This window comes from Macaca mulatta, chromosome 1 (assembly GCF_049350105.2).
Source record: "Macaca mulatta isolate MMU2019108-1 chromosome 1, T2T-MMU8v2.0, whole genome shotgun sequence".
In the NCBI taxonomy this organism is placed as follows: domain Eukaryota; kingdom Metazoa; phylum Chordata; class Mammalia; order Primates; family Cercopithecidae; genus Macaca; species Macaca mulatta.
Window position 1 is genome coordinate 213,248,045 of NC_133406.1, and position 11,391 is coordinate 213,259,435.

At 44.8% G+C, this 11,391-nt stretch overlaps 2 pseudogenes; one reads left to right on the top strand and one right to left on the bottom strand.

Annotated features, from left to right (window-relative positions):
* Positions 1-1,488: 1,488 nt before the first annotated feature.
* Positions 1,489-1,588, bottom strand: LOC114674874 (U6 spliceosomal RNA; annotated as a pseudogene).
* An 8,192-nt stretch (positions 1,589-9,780) lies between these two features.
* Positions 9,781-10,426, top strand: LOC720208 (charged multivesicular body protein 1a pseudogene; annotated as a pseudogene).
* Positions 10,427-11,391: the final 965 nt, after the last annotated feature.

Consider the following 11,391-nt stretch of genomic DNA (forward strand, 5'->3'; position numbering starts at 1 on the left):
AAGAGGCCAGCACAAGATACAGATCACAAAGACCCCACTGATAAAACAGCATGCGGTAAAGAAGCCAGCCAAAATCTACCAAACCAAGATGGCGACGAAAGTAACCTCTGGTCATCCTCACTGCTCGTTATATGTGTTTTTTTTTTGTTGTTTTTTTTTGTTTTTGTTTTTTTTTTTTGAGACAGAGTCTCCCTCTGTTGCCCAGGCTGGAGTGCAGTGGCCGGATCTCAGCTCACTGCAAGCTCTGCCTCCCGGGTTCACGCCATTCTCCTGCCTCAGCCTCCCGAGTAGCTGGGACTACAGGCGCCTGCCACCTCGCCCGGCTAGTTTTTTGTATTTTTTAGTAGAGACAAGGTTTCACCGTGTTAGCCAGGATGGTCTCGATCTCCTGACCTGGTGATCCACCCCTCTCCGCCTCCCAAAGTGCTGGGATTACAGGCTTGAGCCACCGCGCAGGCCTGCTCATTGTATGTTAATTATACTGCATTAGCATGCTAAAAGACACTCCCACCAGCACCATGACAGTTTACAAATGCCGTGGCAATGTCTAGAAGTTATCCTACGTGATCTAAAAGGAAGAGGGGCATGGTGGCTCATGCCTATAATCTCAGTACTTTGGGAGGCCAAGGCAGGTGGATCACCTGAGGTTAGGTGTTCGAGACTAGCCTGGCCAACATAGTGAAACCCCATCTCTACTAAAAATACAAAATTAGCTGGCTGTGGTGGTGTGTGCCTGTAATCCCAGCTACAAAGGAGGCTGAGACAGGAGAGTCAATTGAACCCGGGAGGCAGAGGTTGCAGTGAGTAGAGACTGTGCTACTGCACTCCAGCCTGGGTGACAGAGTGAGACTCAGTCCCAAAAAATAAAATAAAATAAAGTAGAGTAAAATAACATAGGCCAGGTGTAGTGGCTCATACCTGTAATCCCAGCACTTTGGGAGGCTGAGGCAGGTGGATCACGAGGTTAGGGGTTCGAGACCAGCCGGGCCAACATGGTGAAACCCCATCTCTACTAAAAATACAAAACTTAGCCAGGTGTGGTGGCACGTGCCTGTAGTCCCAGCTACTTGGGAGGCTGAGGCAGGAGAATCACTTGAACCCGGGAGGCGGAGGTTGCAGTGAGCCTAGACTGTGCCATTGCACTCCAGCCTGGGCAACAGAGTGAGACTCAGTCTCAAAAAAAAAAAAAAAGAACTCTTACAACTACTGGATCTTCTGTCTGTTCATCTGTATTTATGTGTTGTGTGTGATGTTTCACTACCAAAATATATTAAAGAGCTCTGATTAATTGGCTTAAAAATAATAAATGCTTAAATAAAGATTTTGTCAGAAAAATAACAATTTTAATGTCTTTTAGTTCACATGACTTTAGTAATTTTGGAAAAATGAGTTTTAAAGGTTATTGGTAAATTAAAATGTCTTCAAGTTTTAAGACGTTTGGTCTAAAAAAGGCAAGTGAGATATTAGGTTTGCTAAATGCTTTATTTTTTTAATATAAAATACTTCATGAATTTGTGTGTCATCCTTGCACAGGGGCCTGCTAATCTTCTCTGTATCGTTCCAGTTTTAGTATTGTGCTGCCAAAGCAAGTACTGCTAAATGCTTTAAGGTCATAAATTGCTTCTTTGACTTTGAAAATTGTTCAACTTACCTACTTTGGAGCCATTAGATTTTAGGTAAGACCTGGGGATGTATGGAGTTAGCCATGCCCCCTCGCTATGCTGGAAAGAGTTGGACCTTATCTGCACTTGTCTGGTATCCTAGGTTCCATACCTGGTACATAATTAAAATCGTCTATGTACCAGGTTTTTCACCAAAAATAAAAGTTGCTAAGAGTTAACATTCTAACACATGTAATCAAGACTACTGAAGAAACAGTTTTACATGCAAGGTATGTAAGGAAAGTAGAATATGTTTCTGATAAAAAAGTATAAGAAGGTATGGGAATGTGGGATTTTTGGTCTGGTCTGGTTTAGAGGATTAAAGGATTGTTTTATGTTGGGTAGGATAAAGCTGAAGGTTTGGCCAAGTTATGGAAGGTTTGTGAAAGATTAATCTTGTAAAAATTCTGTGTGTGAACCTATTGGTTAAAATTAAATTAATAATTATTTAATTATTCAGCTTTTCTATAAATCAAACATTGAAATAAAAGCACAACAGGGTTTTCTTACACTGTTGATCTGCTTTTTAACAGAAAATTATAAAAGATTATAAAAGGTTTATGAGAATCTTACCTTATGGTCAAACTGATTAAGATTGGATAGATTTGTCTATAAGGTTTTGTTTAAAATTGGGTTTGCTTGGCCGGGGGCATTGGCTCAAGCTTGTAATCCCGGCACTTTGGGAGGCCGAGACGGGTGGATCATGAGGTCAGGAGATCGAGACCATCCTGGCTAACATGGTGAAACCCTGTCTCTACTAAAAAAAAAAAAATACAAAAAACTAGCCGGGCGCGGTGGCGGGTGCCTGTAGTTCCAGCTACTCGGGAGGCTGAGGCAGGAGAATGGCATAAACCTGGGAGGCGGAGCTTGCAGTGAGCTGAGATCTGGCCACTGCACTCCAGCCTGGGTGACAGAGCGAGACTCCATCTCAAAAAAAAAAAAAAAAAAGAAAAGAAAAGAAAAGAAAAAAAAAAATTGGGTTTGCTATTAATTGTATACTAATGCAAAGGTGAAATTTGGCTTTCTCTCTTGAACAGGATCTTTATGGAATATTGAAAAAATGAAAGATTTTTGTTTGCCTTTTAAGCAAACTACAAGAAAAAGAAAGGAGAGAAAACAGATTATTTAGAAAGCTAAAATCTTTCCTCTATCAATGAGTAAAAGTTTTCAATTTTTTAAAATCTTTGAGTTATCATTTTGGCTAAATGAACGGCCTATGGTGACCTGAAATTCTATATTATCAGTATTTTAAACTTTTGATATTTTGACAAACTCCAAAATCAAATTCTAAATTATATATTTTTATGATCAGATTAATCCTTTAGATATATGCCCTCCTAAAGTTCAAAAATGACATATTTGCCTTATGTGATATACTAAAATTATACAGCATCGTCAAATGTGAAATGGGGTTTGGCTTTCTTTGGGCTGTATTTGTATAAATATGTTATTGGTACGTGTTCCAAAATTATGGGAAACCCCTTTAATTCTAATAAGACACATTTCACATTATCAGTAATAATTATAATTGTTATATAAAATTGTTGTATGCCACAGAAGTAACCCAAATTCCTAATTAATTGTGTCTTTAATTGTGGCTGCCCTAAGACTTTGTCATCCACAGACAATTGTTGTCTTGTTTTGATCCTCTTTAAAGGGTGGTTTATAATCAGTTATAGGACTGACAAGTACTCTTAAGTGCAGCTCTCTGACAGCTTTGGAAAGTGTACCATTAAAATAGAGAGAAGGAACTTACAAGACTTTCTTGGAAAACTAATATGATTATAAATATCAAGCAAAACAGGAATTAATTGCATAGACTAAACTGATAGAAGACCAAAATAATCTTTTTATGATGTTTTGCTTAAAATATTGCTTATCCTTTCTGTTTTATTTTTCAGAGTCAAGAAAACTTTTCTTTTGAGTGATCTATAGTTTTTAACAATTGAATAAAATATACTCCTATGAGCAAAATTTTGAGCATATTTCTTTCTCTCTACTTGATTTTACCAGAATTTGGAAACTATTTGTGAGTACTCTTAACTTATGGCACTATAGTTATTTGCATAAGTGCAATAAGAATCTGTTCTCTTTTATAACAGGACACAGTTGGAGACACTGATTATTTTACCAAGGCTTTGACTGAGATGGTGTGCTTTCAGATACAGACAGCTTTAAAGAATCAAAGCTGACTTACAGAGTTAAAAAAAAAAAGAAAAGAAAAGAAAAGAAAAGCCCCTTGAGAAAACTAGCCTTATACCTTGTGTATGCAATCCCTGTACAGGGTTCCTGATCTGTAGTAATTAAAGAATGTCGCTTTTTGACAAGCCCAGAAACCCCAAATTATCTTGAGACTTGGAGAGAAATTCACTCAACTCATACAGGTATTTTCAGGAATAAACAGTCAAATTCATGGCTGGGCTCAAAGCTTTAAAAAGTCTAATCTGGCCGGGCGCGGTGACTCAAGCCTGTAATCCCAGCACTTTGGGAGGCCAAGGTGGGTGGATCACGAGGTCAGGAGATCGAGACCATCGTGGCTAACACAGTGAAACCCTGTCTCTACTAAAAAAATACAAAAAACTAGCCGGGCGAGGTGGCAGGCGCCTGTAGTCCCAGCTACTCGGGAGGCTGAGGCAGGAGAATGGCGTAAACCCGGGAGGTGGAGCTTGCAGTGAGCTGAGATCCGGCCACTGCACTCCAGCCTGGGCGACAGAGTGAGACTCCGTCTCAAAAAAAAAAAAAAAAAGTCGATGGCCGGGCGCGGTGGCTCAAGCCTGTAATCCCAGCACTTTGGGAGGCCGAGACGGGCGGATCACGAGGTCAGGAGATCGAGACCATCCTGGCTAACACAGTGAAACCCCGTCTCTACTAAAAATACAAAAACTTAGCCGGGCGAGGTGGCAGGCGCCTGTAGTCCCAGCTACTCGGGAGGCTGAGGCAGGAGAATGGCGTGAACCCGGGAGGCGGAGCTTGCAGTGAGCTGAGATCCGGCCACTGCACTCCAGCCTGGGTGACAGAGCGAGACTCCGTCTCAAAAAAAAAAAAAAAAAAAAAAAAAAAGTCTAATCTAAGATTACTTATGGAATAAAGTTCCATCAAAGCCAATTTTAAAAGGAGCCTATATGGCAAATAATTATTCTTACTGCACTTTATATAAATAATCAGGACATGCATAATGAGACTAAAGCTTATTTTGCAAACAAATCAGTCCTACCTTGACTTGTTTTTAATGAAAATGGGGACTGGAGAGAAAAAAATTACGTTTCAAAAACTATTGTACATCTTACTAGATTCTAATCACATCCTTGTTTTTGAGGGGGTTTTTTTTGTTTTTTTTTTTTAAATTTAGACTGACCCTGCTTATTCCTGTAAATCAACTATTGATCTCTGGCTGCTGCTCAAAAGAAAAGAGGGAAATAGGTAATGTAAAAATCTAGATCAGTATTCTGATTCTGGTCATGTATTAGAATCAGCTAGTGATCCCCTAACAACTTGGTTCCAACAATAGTCAAGTTCATGAAAAGTCTTCTTATTCGGTTTACTGGGATAATTTTACTTATCTCCTTTACTGCTGTGGAATATATTGTTGTTGTACTCTGTGTAGAAACGCAAAATAAGGCTACTCAACATTTTCTTAAATTGAACATTAATTATCTTTCACATAGCACGTTTTGTCAGAACAGAAGGTGATACCTGGAAGAGTTATGAATGGCCTTCACCATAACTGACTGAGCTCTTCTCTCCCCCGAATACAAGAGACCCTAATAATTAAGCAAAAATATCATCACCCCTATTCAGCCTGAAGAAGTTACAGAGGATAGATCTACAACCCCCTACAACCCTTAGGCTTAACAGTTCCCTTGTAAAAGGGAGGGGGAAAATATGTCAGAAGTGTTCGAACAAGAGCAATTCCATCTTGAATAGGGGTTAGGTAAAATAAGGGTGGGACCTTCTGGGCTACTTTCCCATGAGGTTTGGCATTCTTAGTCACAGGATGAGAGAGGAGGTCAACACAAGATACAGGTCACAAAGACCTCACTGATCCCACTGATAAAACAGGATGCGGTAAAGAAGCTGGCCAAAGCCTGCCAAAACCAAGATGGCAACGAAAGTGACCTCTGGTTGTCCTCACTGTTCATTATATGTTAATTATAATGCATTAGTATGCCAAAAGACACTCCTACCAGTGCCATAACAGTTTACAAATGCCATAGCAATGTCTGGAAGTTACCCTATATGGTCTAAAAGGAAGAGGAACCCTCAGTTCTGGGAAATCCCCACCCCTTTCCCAAAAACCTAATGAATAACTCACACCTTGTTTAGCATATGATCAAGAAATAACTATAAAAATAGCCACCCAGTGGCCCTCAGGGAGTTGCCATTCTTTTGTTTCTTCTTTTTTTTTTTTTTTTTTTTTTTTGAGACGGAGTCTCGCTCTGTCACCCAGGCTGGAGTGCGGTGGCCGGATCTCAGCTCACTGCAAGCTCCGCCTCCCGGGTTCACGCCATTCTCCTGCCTCAGCCTCCCGAGTAGCTGGGACTACAGGCGCCTGCCACCTCGCCCGGCTAAGTTTTTGTATTTTTAGTAGAGACGGGGTTTCACTGTGTTAGCCAGGATGGTCTCGATCTCCTGACCTCGTGATCCGCCCGTCTCGGCCTCCCAAAGTGCTGGGATTACAGGCTTGAGCCACCGCGCCCGGCCTCTTTTGTTTCTTCTCAACAAACTTGCTTTCCCTTTACTCTGTGGACTTGCCCCAAATTCTTTCTTGCATAAGATCCAACAAGAACCCCTCAGGGTCTGGATCAGGACCCCTTTCTGATAACACTATCTCTAGATAGATAGTGTCCGAATTGAATCAGAGGACACCCGGCTGGTGACTGCTGCTTGGTGTATGGGGAAATCTCCACATACAAATTTGGTCACAAAAGTCTTCTGTATTGATTGTTGTTGTTAAGTGAGATAATAGAACAGGCACATTGAGTGTCATTTCCCCCCACCCTGGCAAAGCTGGTGTCACGTAAGTGGGATTTGCTAGAATGGCCTGGGCTCATGGAAAGTTGTCGTTTGGGAAGAGAAAGGATGAGAGAGTGGGGGGTGAGGAATCTTTGATTCCTGAGTAGCCATGTGGTCACCTATGGTTTACAGCCACAGCTGTGCTGTGCTCAGTTACTAAAGATAAAATGGAATTTAGAGACAAAACCAACTCCTGGAGAGTTGATTCACTGGATGCATAAGGAAATGCAAACTAATACGCAAAAAAGAAAAATATTCTTGTTTACTGTTAACTATAATAGCTAAAATGAAATTGAAAGAGAGTACTGGGTCAGACCTTGGTGCTAAACCAAGTTCAGATTTCAGTGAGTCTGAGCTTCAGCCACTAGCCTGCAAACTGATCCACAAGGGAAAACTTTTTTTTTTTTTTTTTTTTTGAGACGGAGTCTCGCTCTGTCGCCCAGGCTGGAGTGCAGTGGCATGATCTCAGCTCACTGCAAGCTCCACCTCCCGGGTTTACACCATTCTCCTGCCTCAGCCTCCAAGTAGCTGGGACTACAGGCGCCCGCCACCTCGCCCGGCTAGTTTTTTGTATTTTTTAGTAGAGACGGGGTTTCACCGTGTTAGCCAGGATGATCTCGATCTGCTGACCTCGTGATCCACCCCTCTCGGCCTCCCAAAGTGCTGGGATTACAGGCTTGAGCCACCGCGCCCGGCCCACAAGGGAAAACTTACGCAGGGAAACAGAAAATAACTCAGAACTGGGTTACCAAGAAGACAGTCAATGTAGAGGAAGGGCAAAACCAAGTCACTATGAGACTAGAGGGTACGATGTGAAGGAATTGTTCTATTTTATAGATTACTATCTTCAGCTTCCTGAGGAATCATTACTAAGATGGATTGCAAGAGTAACTAGATTTTAAATACTGCAGAATGGAAGAGCATGTTGAGGTTGATGCAGGATCCACAGCTCACTACAGAACAATTGCAGGTGGTTACATGTGATCCATACACATAGGAGGTTATTCCTAACAGAACAGCCAGCCCGGTAGATTGGATAAAAGCCACTGTAAAATTTGTTTACCCTGAGAAGGGAGACTCTCCTGAGGGAGCTCAGGGAACTTCACCCCAAAATATAGCTCCCTCTGGTATAACGAGTATTTTTAATTAAAGGTCTTTCGAGATCCACAGACACTAGAAGAGACTTCCCCCTATCTACATAAAGACTGAATGGACTCTCCAAGAACAATTGTTTTTCCTTCTCCTCCCTGTTATTTCATTATCTATCACAGAAAAGAAGACCAAGAATGTAAGCACATTCTTGAACAGACCCATTCACGAGATAATATCTCTTTCAGGCTCATTCACTTTCCAAGAGAACCATTTACAAGTTTGTTGTTGTTGTGGTGGTTGTTGTTTTTGAGACAGGGTGTCTCTCTGTTGCCCAGGTTGGAGTGCAGTGGTGCATTCATAGCTCACTGCAACCTCAAACTCCTGGATTCAAGAGATCTTCCTGCCTCAGCCTCCTGACTACGGGTATGCACCACCAAGCCCAGCGAATTTTAAAAGTGTTTGTACGGATAGGGTCTCACTGTGTTGCCCAGGCTGGTCTTGAACTCCTAGCCTCAAGCAATCCTCCTGCTTTGATCACCCAAAGTATCAAAATTACAGGTGTGAGCCACTATGCCCAGCCCGTTTGTAAGTTAATCTCTATTCCTCCACCGCCACCCATTCATTCTTCCTAATAATCATTAATTGTCCCTCAGCAGAATTGTCTATATTCCCCATCTCCCCCAACCCCTCTGAAATAAGGCTATAGAAGTATTTGGGCCTCAGTGGGATGTCGGGTAATCACTCTGTGATTTTCCCTCATGTACACATGAATACATTTGTATGACATTTCTTTGTTAATCTGCATTTTGTGGGTTGAATTTACAGTGATCCTTGAGAGGGCAAAGGAGAAGTTTTTCACTTGGTCCCTATACTCCCTATAAATGTCAAATGGAACACCCCAGATGAAGCAGTTGATCGGTTTCATATGCAAGCCATGTGGAGCTGGCTTTACAATGACCAGGCATTCAACCACTGAAGATGCCTGTACGGCAGATGCACCTGACAGCAATAACTTAACTGAAGCATACCCTGAGAATGATCCTAGGGTCTAAGAAGAATGTGTGTTCAGAGTCCTGAGCTAAGGAATCCGGGAGTGGCTAGAGTTTCAGGGACATCTGAGCCCCTGGCTCATTCCTTGGAACACAGGCCATACAGGGAATGGAATCCCTTTGTGTGGATTAAATGGAGGTTGCTGGGTAGAGGTTGCTAGGTGGAAGGTGCTGAGTGAAAATGCTGTATCAACTGTATGCCTTTTTTTTGGGGGGGAGTGGGAACGGAGTCTCGCTCTGTCACCCAGGCTGGAGTGCAGTGGCACGATCTTGGCTCATTGCAAGCTCCACCTCCCGGATTCACGCCATTCTCCTGCCTCAGCCTCCCGAGCAGCTGGGACTACAGGCGCCCGCCACCACGCCCGGCTAATTTTTTGTATTTTTAGTAGAGACGGGGTTTCCCCATGTTGGCCAGGATGGTCTCGATCTCCTGACCTCGTGATCCGCCCGCCTTGGCCTCTCAAAGTGCTGAGATTACAGGCGTGAGCCACCGTGCCCGGCCAACTGTATGCCTTTTATAAAAGGTAGCGGTTCTCCTATCCAGTCCGCCACCACTGGACCGTCCCTGTGTGTAAGTTCCCCTCAGTAAACTCTAAGTCTCATTCACTGGTTCCGGGTCTCTTTGGCCTCTAGGACACAGTGCCATCCCTATTGGAGTCAACAGGAGTCCTGCATGACAATGCCTATTTCCCAGGTCATGATAAAATGCTGTGGTTCAGGCAGCCTTTTTTGCATGGGCACCTCATGTAACCTTACTCCTGCAAAATTGAGCTATAGTCAGAGAAGCCTTATCAAATTTGCTGCCTCAATTTCCCCTCCTGGGTCTTACGGATGGTAATAAAAACATTGAGGCAATAAACCAAGAGAATAGGTCATGGGAGAGGGGAGAATCAAAGGATTTCTCCCAGGAAGGCAAACATTTTTAAATGGTTATTAAAAAATAAGGCAAGTGCCACTGGCACCTGATGCCTCCCGGAGTTCATGTCCCTTCTGCCTTTCCAAGGGGTGCTTCTGTCACACTGGCCACGGACGATACCCTGTTCCAGTTGAAATTTATGGTGAAGCAGCTGGAGAAACCAGACAAGAAGGCAGAAAAGCACTCCTAGGCCAACCAGGCCAAAGTGAAGAAGTCCCTTCAGCAGAAAAACGTAGAGTACACCGTGTGTACGCCAATAACACCATCTGCAAGGAGAACAGCAGCATGAACTGGCTCCGCGTGGCATCCGCCTGGACACAGTGGCCCCCGAGGTGCAGACAGCTGTGACCATGAAGGCGGTGACCAAGAACATGGTGTAGATGACCAAAGCCCCAGACAAGGCCCTGAACACCACGGAGCTGAAGAAGGCCTCTGCAGCGATGGACAGTTTCGAGCAGCGAGTGTGAAACCTGGCCATGCACATGTTAGTGATGGAGGATTTCATGAGCTCGGCCACCACACTGACCATGCCTCAGGAGCAGGTGGACAGCCCCATTGTGCAAAACGCCAAGGAGAATGGCCTGGAGGTCCTAGACCAGCTCAGCCAGTTGCCCAAGGCTGCCTCTGCCTCTGAGAGCTCCGTGTGAAGCCTGGAGGAACAGCTGTCAAGGGCGCTGGCTGCCCTGAGGAATTAGCCGCACCCTGCCGTGGGCACCGCCTCCTCTGCTCTGTGATGTGCCGCAAGGCTCCTGGCCTCCTCCCCACTGCGTCTTGCCTTTCTGTTGACCCTGCAGAGCTGCAGCTGGCAGCCACTGCCACCCAGCTACTCTCACCTGCCTGGCCTAGGCGGCCTTGGAGTTGTTCCTGTTTTCTTAGGTTGGGCGGTGGGTCTGTGTCCTGGTGTTGAGTAGGGGTGACTTCTGTGACTCTGGGGCTGACAGCTGGGAGGTCAGCAGGTTCTCTTCTGCCCTCTGTGGAGTCGATGGATTCTGGCCAGTGGGTTCCATGTAAACTTTTGCCCAACACTGCGGGGACCTTCAGACTCCGTGATAGCAGACATGCTGCTCACTGTCAGCCAGTAGGGGTCAGAGCTGCTCTGTTTTCCAGGCAGCTCCTGGAGAAGGCCTCGCCATGCACCCTGCCCCCACCACCAATGGGCAGGAGGTCCCACCATGTGAACGGACACAGCCTAAAGAGGCACCAGTGGCTCGTGTGTGCTGGAGAATGTCGGGTGCCAACCAACACTGCCTTGGTGGCATTTACAGATGATGACCCTCCTCCTCCTCCTCTGTCATTCTAGGAATGGGGTCTGGGCTGCTCCTGACAGCTGACCAAGCCTCCCTGGGCCTCCTGCCCTCAGCTCCCCTGGTTCTTAAAGCTGCCCAGTCCATGGGTACAGAAACTTGCCCAGCTCCAAATCCAGGAATTTCCACCCTGGGGTCCTCATCCTTGCTCAGCTGCCGCCTCTGGGGGTGCCTCGGGCTACGTGGGCTGTGCTGTTGTGTCCCCTAGGCAGGGCGTCTGTCCATGCGCTGGATGGAATTGAGCATGTGCGTGGGGCTTCCTCGGTGATGCTGCCTGTGTGCCACTCTCTCCTGTCTCTGTAAATACCTGGGTGCCTCCCCCGACTGCACCCATCCTACCTTCCCAGCGTGGAAGC